Here is a 17,574-nt window from a genome sequence, read left to right on the forward strand (position 1 = left end):
TTTACAAATCTTAACACCACGGCCTGTCACTCCTGATAAATGCAATTTGATCCTCGAAATGGAAGTACGTTTCCCAAATAAATGCCCACAAAACTTGCACGTCATGCCACCACCATCCATATTTTCAGCATATGCCCTAAAAGATCTGTTGACCTGATCCCGAAATTGATCACTTGGTCGAATCATTTTGATCAGTGTCTCTGTAGCAAAGAGAAAAGAAAAATCTTGTCAACACGATGAGAAAAAAGGGCCAAACATTCCATAAGAATTAAAGGAAGTTACATTAATTGAAAAGGTAAAGGTTGAAACTAAAATTACAAGTTAAAGAGAGCAAAGAAATTAAAAAGCAAACACAATGAATTCAAGGTTTAGGGTCAATTTATTATGAACACCATAAGGTATGGATTATAAGAACTAAGAAAGATATTGATTTATTTATAGAAACTATTGATGATCCTAACTCCAAAGTTTCTAAATAAAATTTCTACAACCTGTCCTTTACTTAAAAAGATTCAAGCAGTAGTTGCAGGTGAAAAGGAGAAACACCAACAAGACGAAGAAGATGAAGTATAAATACTTTACCTGGATTCAAGATGTCCTGCAAGAGCTGCTTTGCTTAAGCAGTATTCAGAAAAAAAGAGCAGAAAGCACAGGCACGAGAATAGTGTATGGTTTTAAGAAATAATTTACTTGGAACAGAGAATGGTACAATGAGATGAGATGTGGGAAAGATTGTTACAGTAATAGCACAGAGAGAAGAACGGTTCAAGAAAAAACAATAATGGAGGTGAATCAAAATCTTTTCGTTTTTTTGTTCTTTGTGTTTTCAGTAACAGAGCTTTGAATCAAGTGGTGACAGACCAAGTTCAATAACTTTATTTAAAAGCTTAGCAAATTGATCTGGCTAGGCTAAGGCCAGGGCATGGAGCACATATCAGATTGTTTGATATTTTTCTCTCAGAATGTAATGATTTGAAGGAATGAAGGGGATAATGCAGAATCATATTGCGCAGGATACATTGTTGCGGCTGAGCATGAAGATGAGAATATTGACTCATCAGTTGTCTTAGCAGCGGAGAGCGCACCTGCAGAATACCCTTGTCAGGTTAGTGACTCATCAGTTGTATTACTGAAGCCACTTGGACTATCACAAGAAGCATTTGATAAACAGAGGAATCAATAAGAAAGGAAGTCTTAAGAAAGGAAGCATTAAATGGTTGTGGTTGAGGCTAATAATTCATTAAAATTAAATTAAAGGCAGACAGAGAGATTCAGAGAAAGAAATACAATCCAAATATTATATTCTCCTACCACAACTCGACGAAGGGATTAGGGACATCCTTGGCATTAGGATTCTTCCAGCAATTAACTTCTCTTCTAGTACAGAGAATATCCCACCACAACTCGACTTGCAGGCTAGAGAGTTGAGCCAATATCCCACCACAAAACTCCTTTTCATCATTCTAAGAAACCTCAGGTTGGATAGAGATTCCATGCCTTGAGGCATCTTTTCAAGTGCACAAGTATGAGACAAATCTAACCTTTTCAATGCCCTGAGCTTTTTTCATGATGGTAAATGCCTCAAGTTCAAACTTCATGTGAGCAACAATGCAGTGAGACTCACCAAACCAGAGAAAGAATCAATAAGGTGAATGGCTGGAGGGAATTTCTTTAATTTGGTTTTATACTAGAGAAACTCCCACAAGATTTTTCGTTAATTTCTTTAACCGTGCCTTGAGAGTTCTCTTGCATCATGTTGCCCTCGTCAATTGTTGCTTGCCTGCTCCTCATCCCTTCCATTATTCCCTCCTTCCTTTCAATCACATGGTATAGTTACGGTTAGTGCAGGCTCAATGATTAGCTGACATGTTTTAGGAGGTTGTTAGAGTCAGTCAGTTAGAGTTAGTTAACAATAGAATAAATCGTGTAATGCATGTTGGGGTTGCTAGCAGGATTACGTAGAGGGCATGCAAGAAATAACAGAATCGTTTCTTCTGTCAACTCTCTGTTTCCTTCTTCTCCTCCCCTGTTATCCTTGTCTTCTGCTCCCCATGTTAAGCCAAGCAATCAAGCTCAATGCAACAAGAGTGAGGTTAATTAATCGAACTAATGATTGGGTCAAATTTATCCATCAAGATAATAAGATGCAATTTGTAATTTTTCTGAATCAGCAACCTCTTCTATCTCAAAATACTGTGTGCATTTAAATAGCCATTTGTGCACATCTTCTCCATTGAAAGTAGGGAAAAAATGTTTGGGTCGGTGTACCTTATAAGTCGACATTCTATCCTCACGAGGCTCCTTGTCCCTGAATTCAGCTCCCTCTGGACTTGGAACTGGCCTCTCAGTGTTGTAACTTGAGCTTCCTGGAGCTTGAGAGAGTTTCAACAGGGTAAACTCTATTTGTTGTGCCATGGTGCCCATCATGTGCCTTATATCATTAATCTGGGTCCCCTGGTTCTCAATGGTTTGATCAAGCTTTAGACTCTGTCCCTTTAGTATGTCCACCAGCTGTTCATACTTTTGGCCACTGTCCTGCTTGACTGCTATGATGGCGTCTTCCATGCGTTTGATCTCAGTGTTTCTAGTGTCCGGTGGCATGGTCGTAATATATGGATTGTCAGCTCTGATACCACTTGTTATATGTGAAAAACTTAGTGATCCAAACCGTATTAGGTCTGCCTGGCTGGTTTGGAAGGGAGAAAACATAGCAGGGAAGAAGGGGTAGGGATCAGTGTGTAAACATGGAGGAGGTGTGAGTAAGTTGGTGACAGTAGTAAGTTTGTTAACCTTCCTAAATTGAAGGAGAGTCATTCATTTCTCATTTCTTTTCACGTGAAAATTCATGCAGTCTGTTACAGGTATATATAGGCTGAAACTGTTCTAGATTACCCCCCCAGCTGCTCTTGATGGTTTTATTACATTTAACTAAACGATGCGTTTAAAGGAAATTATAAAACGGTGCAGTTTAGATACTTAATGAAACGGTGCGTTTCCAGTAGCGGTTACTTAAATTTGAATCTCTTATCAATCCTCTTCTTCTCCATCTTCAGGTGTTAACATAATTGTTCAAGCTTCTAACTTGTTAAGAAAGAGGGAGAGATACTTGGAGGAAGACAATTCTTTTTATTCATCATTCTCATTACATGCGGGGAGAAAAGATTACAAAGTAATTAAAATCTAATTCACGAATAGTCTAAAGAGAACTTGAAGTCATTTTAACTATTCATGAACTCATACATCTTTCTAGGCAAGGTTTATTGTTCAGCAGATCTGTATTGGTTTCCCAGCCTATTTCATCTATCAGTTATCTGGTTTATACAAGGCGCAATCCAGCAAAATGTGCGCGTTTTTGTGCTGGAATGGAATAGATATGGCTTCTCAATTATAGGAAATCTCTGAGTTCCAGTTGGGTAGATATCTTGGTGTGCCTCTCATTAGTGGAAAGCTAAATGATGTTGATTGCATGCTGCTCCTGGAAAAAAATAAAAAAATCATTTGTGGACTTCAACATTCGGTAACTAAGCTTCAGTAGATTGCTGTTCATTTCTTACGGGCTTGATACTAAATTCATTGGGAAATGCAGAGCTAATTCAACCCAAAAATTTGCTTATCATTTTTAGTGAATAATGAGGAAGATGATGATTAACACAGATGATGATTGACAGTGATCATTGAAATAACGAAGAAGGTTACAATCAAAACACACCCAGAGTGATACATGATGAACACAAAAGGACAGAACATTCGAGTCCATCCCAGCTTGAAACAATCAAGTTGAACAGTTGGTGATTCTTGAGGAGCTGAGCAGACCAGAGTGATATTTTTGCACACTATGAAACAATCAAGTCAGGCTTAGGATCCCTTTGCATGATGAGAACAATTGAATCACAAGCCTCAAGGACCCCAACGATAGTACTTATCAATTTAGCAGGCTCTCTTTCACCATGAGCAGAACAGAGGGCATAACTGAAACAGTGTAAGAATGATACAGAGCATGCTTTCTTTCCTACCCTTATTCATTCATAAATAAGAGGTTTGTCGTCCTGCAAAAAGATAACCAAGTAATTAAAAGCCACAAACTTTGAAACCAATCAAATTCTAAAAATTACTTAACTTCCATTTTTTTTGTGGGTCACTCAAAAATACTATCCATCTAAACCAATCAATTCCTACCCTTACTTTTTTTGTGGCATATCTGGAATATTCATACAAATCGATCAGAACTAAAGCCAATAATTCAAAACTAAAACGTATATAATGCTTACCAAGCCGCAAGGGGTCTACCTTAATGATGTCCCACAACCATGCAAGGCCATGAAGGACATCCTTAGCATCAGGATGCTCCCACTGCACTACTGACTCACACCATTCTTTTGCTTCCTTGTGGATCAAACTTAATGCAGACAACAAGGCTTGAATCAGGAAGAGAATTGGTTATAAGTAGACAGAAAGATTCAGAGAGAAGCTATGTACCCAAATATCCCACAGCAATAATAAATTTGGTGCTCAACTCAAAAGCATTATATGAAATTGTCTGACATGAGACTAAAGAAATTAGGATTACTGGAGAATCCACCTCTTCTTGCGCCATACCCAAAGCTATGCAGAGTGTGGATCCCCTTAGCGTCCCCCAATGCATCATCTCTCCTTGAAATGCCTTAACAACAAACATTCTGCAGGTTTGGAATCCTTCAGCGGCCGTCAAATTATCTACAAAAAGATTATCAAATTATTAAAAAGGCACAAACTTTAAAGCTAATTTGAAATCTGTCTTCGAAAAGACGAGAGTTATCCAATCCCACATAAACAAATTAAGAATCTTCCTATAAATAATAAATAAAAAGAGAAATTTTAGATAATATTTAATTAGTGTCTCAAAATTAAAGGGACAAATATAAAAGGTGTTACGATTGGGGATGATAAAATAAAATCATTACGTGGATGTGGTTGAGGCTAATAATTCATTCAAATTAAATTAAGATTGTGAGAGAAAGAGAGGAATTACCTGTAATTAATTCAATATATATTATCTTATAAAGGGACGAAGGACATCCTTAGCGTTAGGATGCTCCCACTCTACTACTGACTCCCACCATTCTCTTGGTCTTAAAAACATTATTTGAAGATGAGGGGGAGGAGATGGTTGGCCATTTTCAAGTAACGGAAGATAAATAGGCATCCTCTTCAGCTTCTCACATGTGTTTACATGAATTTGTTGGAGAGAATCGCAAATCAGTTTTGCACTACAAATGCTTTTCAGTTCTGGTAAATTAAACAATGTCAAAAATCTCAACTTTGGGAGTTTGAATTCGGTGTTGCTGCTGTTGCTGCTTTCGCTTTCTTCGTCTGATCTTGTTCCACCTATTATCTCCTTCATCTTCTTACATCCTGAAACAATAATCTCTTCTAGGTTTGCGAGGCAAATCCAAGAAGATGGAACCAAGCTCTCCATGTTGTTGCAATTTCGTACTTCAATTTGTTGGAGAGAATCGAAAATCAGTTTTGCACTACAAATTCTTTTCAGTCCTGGTAAATTAAACAATGCCAGAGATCTTAACTTTGGGAGTTTGAATTCATTGTTGCTGCTGCTGCTTTCTTCATCTGATCTTGTTCCGCCAATTATCTCCTCCATTTTCCCACATCCTCTAACTGTAATGTTTTCTAGGTTTACGAGGCAAATCCAAAAAGATGAAACCAAGCTCTCCATGCTATCACAATAACTTACTTTAATTTGTTGGAGAGAATCGCAAATCAGTTTTGCACTACAAATTCTTTTCAGTTCTCGTAACCTACTCAATTCCACATATCTTAACTTTGGGAGTTTGAATTCGATGTTGTTGCTGCTGCTTTCTTCATCTGATCTTGTTCCACCTATTATCTCCTCCATTTTCTCACAGTCTTCAACTGTAATCTTTACTAGGTTTACGAGGTTTGGCAGCAAGACAAGAGGGAACAACTTCTTCATACTACTACATCGAGAGCAATTGAACTCTATAAGACTAGAAAATACACCATTATAAGATGGCAATGTTGCTGGAGAAGGGCAAAACCAAGAAGATGAAACCAAGCTCTCCATGCTATTGCAATCTTTAATGTGGATGACCTCCAGTTCAATTGAATGCTCTATTAGAGAGGAAACATCACAGGAACAATTATAAATAAACAGTTGTTGAATGTCATTTGGGAATATGACTTGAAAATCTCCATATCCATTGTTACACAAATTACCCAACCAAACTGTTTTACTTTTGTCATGACCCATCTCTTTCATCTCAAAATAATTTCTATCCCATAGTCCTACACAAATACGGTATGTACTTAGTGATCGGGTCTTATCTCGAGAATTGAGATACTCCACAAAGTCAGATTGACCTTCAAAATAGCATTCCAAATTTTCCAACTCCCCCAAGCATCCTACTTCCTTTCCTTTAACTGTTACTGATCTAGAAATATCCTCTAATATGAAGACGTGCAGGTGAGAGAGTTTTGGTAATATCCCCCTAGGAAACTCCTTTTCACCACTACCATTCAACCTTAGATACCTCAGGTTGGATAAACTTTCCATGCCTTGAGGTATCTTTTCAAGCGTCCAAGTATTAGAGAGATCTAGCCTCTTCAGTGCTCCAAGCTTTTCTAATGATGGTACATGGCTTAAATTTCTGCATTCTTTGAGCAATAATGCAGTGAGACTCACCAGTTCAGAGACAGATTTAGGCAATTCCGTGATGTATGTGCGAGACAGATCAAGAAGCTTGAGCCCATGCAATTGTGTGAAAAACGAATCTGCAATAAATTGCAACGCTTTATTATCACATAGCAATAGAGTTGAGAGATTGGGACATCTCGGTGAATGCCTAGAAGGAATTTCATTGAAATAACAACCCTTCAGATAGACTCTCACTAGATTCTCTTTCCACATATCAACATCTGGTAATTCATCATTATATCGCCCAACCATGACTGGAGAGTTTGTTTGGAGTATTTGGTGGGTCATGTCCCTAATCAAGTCATGCATTTTAACATATTTACGAAAATCAGCTCTTTCCAATAAACAAACTTTTTCAAGTTTATCAAGCATCGTGTGGCCCTCGTCAAATGCTGCTTGCCTACTCCTCATTTCTTCAATTATTCCCTCATCGATCAAATAACCTATCAGCTCCTCCCTTTCAATCATATAATCTTCGGGATACAATGCACAATACAAGAGACATTGTTGTAATGCTAAATCATTTAACTGATCGTAACTAAACCTCAATAACCGGAATACCTCATCTTCCATTTCCCTACATTTTGATTCTTTCAATTTCTTCAATGTATTCCTCCACTCATGTGGCTCCTCCACTCCTCTCATGCTTCCTGCCATTGTAATAATTCCCAATGGCAAACCAGCACATTCCCTTACAACTTCCACAGCAATTTGTTTCACTTCCGGAGAAAGTTCTTTGTCATGTCCAAGTCTCTCAGTAAACAAAGTCCAAGCTTCTCTCTCTAAAATAGGCTGCACTTTGATTGTGTGTTGAGTTTTCATTTGTTGACAAACTTTTTCTGATCGAGATGTAAGAATCAGCTTGCATCCCTCAACTTGGTCAGGAACTCCCAGCTTTTGTAGGTCAAAAGCCTTCCACAAATCATCTAAAATCAAAACCCATTTCTGTTTCTTTGTTAATTCTTTTGACAATTTGGAAGCTCTATACAACTCCTCATCTTCAGTAGAAAGATCTAAATCAATCCGTCTTGCCAAACTTGTCTGCAATTTATTAATGCTGGTATCTTGTGAAACAGTAATCCAGTAAACAGGAGTGTCTGCTCTTTTTAAAAGCTGATTATGTAGATGTGTCAACAATGTGGTCTTACCCACCCCACCCATACCATAGATGCCAATGCTTGAAAATTCATTGCGCATCAACAAAGATGAGATAGTCTTCTTATGTTCTTCGAATGCTTGACCCACCATTTTTCTCGTTGGAAGTGCATATCCTTTAATCTCATTTGTGTTGCATGCAACCCCTCCAGAAGAGCTAGCTCCTGTGCCAGGCTGCACTAATCTTCCACGATTGTTCTCCACGTCCTCCTCCCCCATTAAAAAAGCAGAGATTGCATTCATCTGACCCCAAGTTTCCCCTTCTAATCGTTGCACTAGATCTATTCTTTGTGTAGCTTCCCCTGTACTATCATGTGCATCAATCATTAGTCTCCTGGAATGATAACTAGATCCATCACCAGTGTTTTCCATGCCATTTGCCGCTGAGTTCGGACAAATTCTCTCTTCCTCCGCACCTTGTTCCATGCCATGAACTCCCACTTGTATCCTTCCAGCATGCCCTGCCAAACTGTCAACTTCTGCATTGCTTTGTTCCAACACTTGAACCGGTACTGGTTCTATCCTGAATGCAACCATGTTCTGCACATCGTTCATATTGGCATCATTGTTTACGGATGGAGAACAGAGTTGATCATCTGTTGGTCGGGATGAATCTCCTCGAGGCTCATCTGTTTGATTAATTGATGGCCTCTCAGGAGAACTACCTCTCTCCAGCTGCACAAGTTCAGCCGCTCCAATCAAATCATTTGCCCGTGCAAGTTCTCCAGTGAAAAAAGGTCCTCCTTGTTGTGCCATCTCTACATGTGTCACTTCAATGTTCCGTTCTTGCGTTGAAGCTGAAATTGCATTAGCGACCTCGTTAGTGCTTGAGCCTGCAACAGTTTTAAGTTTCTTTTCTGGGGGGCCATCAATTGCTTCACAAGCTGCATCTCGAACTTCTGGTGGAACATTTTCACAAATTTTAACACCACGCCCTTTCACTTTTGCCAAATGCAATTTGATCCTCGTAACGGAAGTACCTTGGGAAAAACAATGCCCACAAAACGTACACGTCATGCTACCACCATCCATCTTTTCAACATATTCCCAAAAACGATCATTTGGTCGACTCATTTTGATCACTGGCTCTATAGAAAAGAAAACAGAAAAAGATATTTCAACACGATGCCCTATAAAAAAAAATAGAAATTCAAAGGAACATTGAATAAAAATCAAAGGAAGTTACTCTTAATGGAGGGAGTTAACATCAGAAAGTTGTATAAATAAGAAATAATTTTAATTTTTCAACAACAAATCAAAACGGTTTTAATGAGGGACATAATGGAAATTGAACTGAATCCAAGCCTTTTTTTTTCCTTACAAAAGTTTTAGATTTTTTTTTTATAAAATTAGCACATTAAATTAAAAATATTAACCATTTTTCCTTAAATTTATATTCAACCTTAAACCTGTAATTGGATCATAAACTCAACCAAGTTCAATATTTTTTCACCTTAAATAAAAATAAAAAACAAAGTGAACAGTGCTACTCACAGTAAAACATGTGAAGTGAATCCAGACTATGAACTCAACTAGATTTAATATTTGTTTTTTCATAAATTTATATTCAATCATAATAATAAAAACTCATAATCTAAAACATAAACTCAACTGGATTTAATATTTATTTTCCATAAAATTTATAGCAAATCTTAAAAAAATAAACAATATTATCCATAGTAAAATATAAAGGGATAAACAGTAAAACTGCATAATTTTCTACAAACATATTTTAGTTTATATAGTAATAAATTATTATATATATTATTTAGTATATAAAGAAAAAATTGGAAAAATACTGTAGACTTGCATAGTGTTTCCCACGTGGTTTAAATTATCGGTAATTAGTTATGTAATATATATGCTTCATATAATTTCGTAAGAGCACATAAAATCATCATATTTATCTCTTTAACATTAAGTTTTTTGTACAGAAATAATCTTAATTTTCACCATAAACCCTATGGCTTGCAAACATTTTTTTTATTCTTAAAGTTAAAATTAGTACATAAAAATTTAAAGCAACAGTTCATCTCAAAATATACTAAAATTATTTTTAACTTTCAAATACTATATGCTAAGAAAGTCCTATTTATATTCAACCTCAATATTCATACAAAATCTATAGCCTAATTTAACAGTTGATATTATATGATTCTAAAACTTGATTTATTAAAAGGGTTTCAATTAGTTTTTTTTTTCTATGTGATTCATAATATAATTTTTAATATATCGAATCAATAATCTATATATATAAAAAATACAATCCGTAAATTTTATGGAAAATAAACAATTAATTCTACTAATTTATTTAATATCTAAACTATTTTATTTTAATATCTATCCAAATATATACACATGATCTCCTTGGGTGTTTTTATATCATTTTAATAATTTCTTGAAATTAATGTAAAGGAATTAGACTTCATTCTCTTTTTCCCATATTGCAAGCCTTTGTGTATCTAAACATCTTACATTACAAATAACGTTCGACCTGTTTGATTTTTTTCTTTTTTGTGTTTTCAGTACATTGGAAGAGTTTGTTAGCAGTAACCTGTTTGACCTCAATAATGTTAACGCGTGGACCCAGTTGTTGTGGAAACTTTGCAAAGGATCTGCAGAAAGAAATATATTATTAGAATGATTTTTTTTATATTAATATATTAAAATAAAAAATGTTAACGCTTGGACCCGTCAATGTTTATCAATTTTCCAGTATAGTCATGACATATTGTCTTGCGTGTTTAATATTTAAATATAAATTAATTATTTTATTGAGTTGATAATAAGTTAAATAATTTAATGTATTTAATTTTATTTTTATTAAAATTATAATTTATATGTAAGCCAACATGTTAAAAACTTAACGGATCTCACATATTAAGAATTATTTGTACAAAATTAAAATATGATGATTAATAAAATATAACTTTATTATAAATAAGTTTTAGAAATTAAGGAGGTAGAATATAATTAATAAAGGAGATTAAGAGTCTAGATCTAGAAAAATCAAGTAAAGACTTGATTGTATAAATTTCTAAAACTATTATGAAATAATATATATGATATTTTTTAGGAGATAAAATGATATTTTACCACTAATAGAGTTGACAAGTTTTTCATTATGTTAGATCTCATATTTGCTTTTATATTCATATGAAGTGATAAAACATCTAAAAACATAAAAAAATAAAAAATAAACACTAAAAGCATAACAACCCTAACCTTTGTGGTGGATAATCGTTTTTTTTTTATGTATTTTTCATATTTTAAGCTTTTTTAAAATTGTAGCACTCATAATCTCTATATTGTTAGGAATAATTCTTATATTTTCATATATCTAAATGTCACTATGTGAGTCTCTCTCTCTCTCTCTCTCTCTCTCTCTCTCTATATATATATATATATATATATATATATATATATATATATAGTCGTGAAGTTTTTCACTATTTGTCCCCTTCCAGTGTTACAAATAACTTAAAGCTAAAATATTTTGTTCTTTGTTATATCCTATTTAGTAAGGTTATATATATCATTCTTCTAAAAAATTCACTAAGCTATAATATGGGGTACTATGGCAACAAACGTGGACCCATAGAAAAATAAAGTTTTACTTATGTTTTGCATGAGGACATTAAAAAACTGATTTATCAATTAGTGTAATGGAATTGTAATTAAAATGAAGCGCCTTTCGGCTTCGTATAAATTCTTAACTCTCAAAATTATTCCAATATATATATAAAAGGAAGAAATACATGTATAGTTTTACTTAAAAGAAAAGGGAACTTGAAATACAAAGTCCTTGTGTTTATAGGAGGAGAAAAAAAATAAAAGGTTGTGTTTATTTCTTTCCACAGATGATGAAATACTTACTTTAATTAGGCACTTTCCTTCACTATTTTCTCGAGATCTTTTAGTCACAATTAATAGCAATTTTAATTAATTTTACTAATTAGTAGGCAATAAATTTTGGTGGATCATGACTTCGTAGATCAAAATACTTTAATTAAATAATATGCAAAAATTACGACCCTTGGTAATTTAATAACCAGCATACTGTTTTACTTGGATGAATCAAACAATAAAAACAAAAAAAATGATATATAGTTTACCTCAATGTTTATGGCAGCAAAAAAAAAATTCACCAAGTGTCTGGTTGCTAGTTCGTTTAAGCAATTAGTAAAGAACAGATATATGAGAGACAAAAATGATTTAGAAAAGAAACAACCTATATGGTAGCAAAGAATCGAGCAATAAAAAACAAAATATAAATAGTTTACCTGCAAAAATAGGATTCTCTAAGTGTCTGGTTACAGGTTAGCTTAAGCAATCAGAAAAAAAAAATAAGGATACGAGAGAGAAGAATGGCTTAGAAAGGAATGGTGGAAGAGAGAGCGTGGAAGAGATTGAATGTCAAGAGGAGGGTCTGCAGCTGCTTCGTTGGCTTAAGCAGACAGAAGAGGATATAATAGCACAGAGAGAAGAGTGATTCAAGTAAACAAATCAATAATGTAAACAATTGCTTGGATGAGTTTTACAGGAATCAACAAACTGTTAAATATTTCACATGTCAATTGCTACCCACCTCGCATCACGTGGGAACCCATTTGTTGTTAAAACTTCAAAAACCCAAATATTGTGGATATTATATGATTTAGAATGGCTGTGACCTGTTCGAATGTTAACGAGTGGAAATTCAGAATGGCTGTAACCTGTTCGAATGTTAACGTGTCGATACTTTGAAAACCTGTTCGAGTGGTAATTGTATAATTAAGAAAGGCTGGCGACCTCAAACTTGGAAACTACAAATCAAAGGATTATATATATATATATATAGTACAGTGTAGTGGACACCACCAAAAAAAGGCAGCAGTGATCATTCGGCCCTAGCCGCCCACGAACTCTCCCATTCCCATTCCCACTACCAAAAGTAAACATTCCTTTCCCTTTAGGCCAAACATGGGGCGCATGCCTAGTAGAAAAGAAGATGCCACGTTATTTAGACTTTTGATGGCAACCAAAGCTAAATTGCTAAATTTAAAAACAGGACCATCTGAGAAGCCGGCATACAACAACAGGTCAGATCCCTTTTCCAAAAATAGACTATGTATCAAGTAGTTTAACATCTCTAAGCATAATTTTTGCGATCAATCTCTTCAACAGTGAAGCTAGCTATCCACTATTCGAGCGCTTCAAGGGAAAGAGCATCTCCTTGTTGTGCCATCACTTCATTGTTTTGTTCTTGCGCAGAAGCTGAAATTGCATTAGCGACCTCGTTATTGCTTGAGCCCGCTACAGTCTTAAGTTTTTTTTTTTTTTCTAGAGGACCATCAATTGCTGCACGGGCTGCATCTTGAACTTCTTCTGGAATATGTTTACAAATCTTAACACCACGGCTGTCACTCCTGATAAATGCAATTTGATCCTCGAAATGGAAGTACGTTTCCCAAATAAATGCCCACAAAACTTGCACGTCATGCCACCACCATCCATATTTTCAACATATGCCCTAAAAGATCTGTCAACCTGATCCCTAAATTGATCACTTGGTCGAATCATTTTGATCAGTGTCTCTGTCGCAAAGAGAAAAGATAAAACTTGTCAACACGATGAGAAAAAAGGGCCAAACATTCCATAAGAATTAAAGGAAGTTACATTAATTGAAAAGGGAAAGGTTGAAACTAAAATTACAAGTTAAAGAGAGCAAAGAAATTAAAAAGCAAACACAATGAATTCAAGGTTTAGGGTCAATTTAGTATGAACACCATAAGGTATGGATTATAAGACCTAAGAAAGATATTGATTTATTTATAGAAACTATTCATGATCCTAACTCCAAAGTTTCTAAATAAAATTTCTACAACCTGTCCTTTACTTAAAAAGATTCAAGCAGTAGTTGCAGGTGAAAAAGAGAAACACCAACAAGACGAAGAAGATGAAGTATAAATACTTTACCTGGATTCAAGATGTCCTGCAAGAGCTGCTTTGCTTAAGCAGTATTCAGAAAAAAAGAGCAGAAAGCACAGGCACGAGAATAGTATATGGTTTTAAAAACTAATTTACTGGGAACAGAGAATGGTACAATTAATGAGATGAGATGTGGGAGAGATTGTTACAGTAATAGCACAGAGAGAAGAACGGTTCAAGAAAAAACAATAATGGAGGTGAATCAAAATCTTTTTGTCTTTTTGTTCTTTGTGTTTTCAGTAACAGAGCTTTGAATCAAGTGGTGACAGACCAAGTTCAATAACTTTATTTAAAAGCTTAGCAAATTGATCTGGCTAGGCTAAGGCCAGGGCATGGAGCACATGGATGGTGCTGAGAGGCAGAGCCGGCAATCTTTACGCGAACAAGGAAAGTTTGGCTGATGTTTTTGGTTCACATAGTTTTGAGATTTCTCTGTCCTACTCTCCAACTTGCAGAAAACATTAACTCTGCTGCTAGAAGATCATTAACAATGACCATTGACTTTTGTTTCGCTCAAGAATGAGAGGATTTCTTATGATAGCATTCATTAATGACCATTATGAACAGTCCTTACATATGGGACACTTTGTCCAAAAGGCATGGTAATACAATCCTTAAAGAGCCCTCTTTAGGGCTTTTATTTCAGTCCCAACTATGATGGTAGGAGGTCAGATCTTCTCTTCTATAGTGCCGTTAAGCAAAATGAGTGGAGGCCTTGTACTAGAATGCCCACATGTAACAACCCTAATAGATGTTTTCTGATCAATTTTCATAAACAAACACTAAGCTTTTCACTTCCATCATTTCGGGCAAATATAAAGGACACAAGTTTTGTTATAAGTTAATACTTTATAAATTAATAATATTTTTTTTATCCGTCGACCAATATATTAATAATTTACTAAGGCTCTGTTTGTTTGCAGGAAAATTGTTTCCTTTTGGAAAGTGAATTCTGAGGAAAGTGAATTTCGGAAAAGTATTTTCCGATATTTGGCAGTGTTATGGAAAATGAACTGGAAAACACTTTCCAGTGTTTGTTTATGTTATGGAAAATAAACTGGAAAATAATTTATTAATGAATTAATTTTTTTTTTCAAATTTATCTAATATATATAAAATATTTAATCACTTACAATAAAAAAATGAAATCTAAAAAGTATAATGATGAATTTTTTTTATTATATCCTATATTCATACATAGCTTATTTTATAAAATATTTTGATGGGTATTTTGGATAAATATTTTTTTTACGGGTAAAGGCAATTATCCCTTTAATATATATCAAATAAACATCATGAAATAAATATAAATATCTAACATCAAACATAGTCATGCATAAATATTAAGTTTCGATGTCATATACATACATATTAGTTCAAATTACAAACATAAACATGCTAGACCGAATTAAACAAGTAAACATACTCGTCAAATAACAAACATAGTCTGAACTCAAATTTTGAATATAGTCAAACCATCTTAGCAAGCAGGCCTGTAGTAGTGTTGGTTCATAAAATTCTGAACCCAAATTTTCCTCAAATTAGCATTTTTTTGCCATAAATGCTTTTGCCAACATTTCATTTTGGACCAAATGATCAAATGCATCCCCAAGAGTGATCTCATCAAAGCCTTCAATTTTCATCACTTCCGTATACAGCGCATTAACATCAAGTTGATTTTTGTTGAGGCTTTGAATTGCAAATGCTACATCTCCAATCTGTTTAGACAACTTTTCAATACCATCATCTTCATACATGCGATTTCTCTTCCTATGTTGCCTCTTTTGTGTACTAGAGGAAGATGTTTCTTTTCCCTTATAAGTTTCTTCATATTCACCTTCATTTTCAATTGAAATTGATTGCTCTTCAGTGTTCTCTTCCAAGTTGACATCAGCATATGATTTGGCATAATTTCCGGTTGCCATGTCTTTTCCAACAACAATTGTCATTGCCTCGTACATATCAAGTTTTTTGTTGAGAAACTTGTCATGATTGGGGTGTGCCTGTTCATAAAGTTTAGAATATGCAATTTTTTAGTTCATTGTATAACATTTTAGAAACAAAAGTAAATATAAATATTACAAAGAGTATAATATTTATCATACCTTTACTTCTTCATCATATACATCTTTCGAAACTGTAATCATCTTCAAACAATCATCCCAGCCAAAGCCACTTTTATTTTTAAGTTTGGTTATTATTCCCCATTCTTTTTTCACGGTCTTGAGATGATTGTCCACATGCTTAGGCTCGCATTGGACGTTGAACTTTTGACTGAATCTGTAGCCACCTTAACAAAAGATTATGCTTTAAAGGTAGAAGAAGGTTTGCTTCCTTTAAGTGCCTCCTCAACTAATATCTCAAGCAACATGTGAGACATAGGCTTAGACCATGTGAAGTGCTTGCCCTTGCATTTTTGATTCTGCGTGGAACTCATTTCTACAAAAAAAAAATTACAAATTTATACAAAATAAAATCATACAATATTTAGATTTAATAAATTTCATATAAAAACTACAATTAATAATTAAAAGAGAAACTATAATAAAGTCAACATCTACTCTAAATATATAACAAAGTTAATACAAACTCAAGCAAGACATAATAAAAACAAACATATATAATTAACACTCAATTACTAGTTTCTTTAAGTGTTATAGTCATTCCACATGGTTGATGCAATCATTTCTCTTTTTGTTATCCACTTCCTATTCTCTTCCCTTTCCTCCCGTTGACTTAAGTTGATTGTTCGTCTAATTGGTTTACTATCCGAACATATTTCTTCCATAAGAAAGTCATATGGATCAACCCCCATTATGTGATTATGAATAATACAACATGCAAGCACAACATCTACTTGTGTTTCATAAGACCAAAAAGATTTTCCATCAATTGATCTAAAACGACTCTTCAAAATACCAAATCCTCGCTCAATAGCGGTTCTCAATGAAGAGTGTCGAAGATTAAATAGCTCCTTTTCATTTTCTGGTGCACGTTCTGTAAACTCATTCAAGTGATATCGAACTCCACGAAAAGGAGAAATGATTCCTTTTCGAATACCGTAACCAGCATCACCAAGATAATATTTCCCTACAAATTAAAAAAATAAAACCTATTACTATCTTTATCTGATAAGACATTTTATATGTTTATTGCATATAATACAATACTTTATTATATACCTTCTGAAATTTTTAGACCACTAGGTCTTGATAATGCATCACCTAAAACCCGTGAATCATGTGCACTTCCTTCCCAGCCAGCTAAAACATATATAAACTTCAAATCAAAAGTTATAGCTGCTAAAACATTTTGTGTTGTTCCTTCTTTTCGACCTCGAAACTTTTCTTGAATCTCAACAAGAACATTTGCAGGAACATGGGTATCATCAATTGCTCCCACACAATCCTATATAAACATGAAAAAATGATTTATAAACTTTTCTTGTAGATGTAATTAATTAATGTATAAAAATATTGGTATTGTTCTCATACCTTAAAATAAGGATAGAATCTTCGATTATTCATTATCTCAGCTGGAACTGTATCCTCTGGATCTTTAATAAGGTGTTTGTATAGCTTAAGAATTGCTTTTAAAACAATTCTAAAGTAACGATGTATAGTTTCAACAGACCTATAATATATACCACTAATAACCCGAAATCTTTGGTTTTGGCCTACAATTTGTAAGAACACAATTACTTGCTCCCTAATAGACACATTTTGAGTTGATCATAATAG

General features: G+C 34.3%; 1 pseudogene; it reads right to left on the reverse strand.

Annotated features, from left to right (window-relative positions):
• Positions 1-17,574, reverse strand: part of LOC133668140 (uncharacterized) — a 60,911-nt pseudogene that overhangs the window by 12,663 nt on the left and 30,674 nt on the right.

Source organism: Populus nigra, chromosome 11 (assembly GCF_951802175.1).
Source record: "Populus nigra chromosome 11, ddPopNigr1.1, whole genome shotgun sequence".
NCBI classification, from domain to species: Eukaryota; Viridiplantae; Streptophyta; class Magnoliopsida; order Malpighiales; family Salicaceae; genus Populus; species Populus nigra.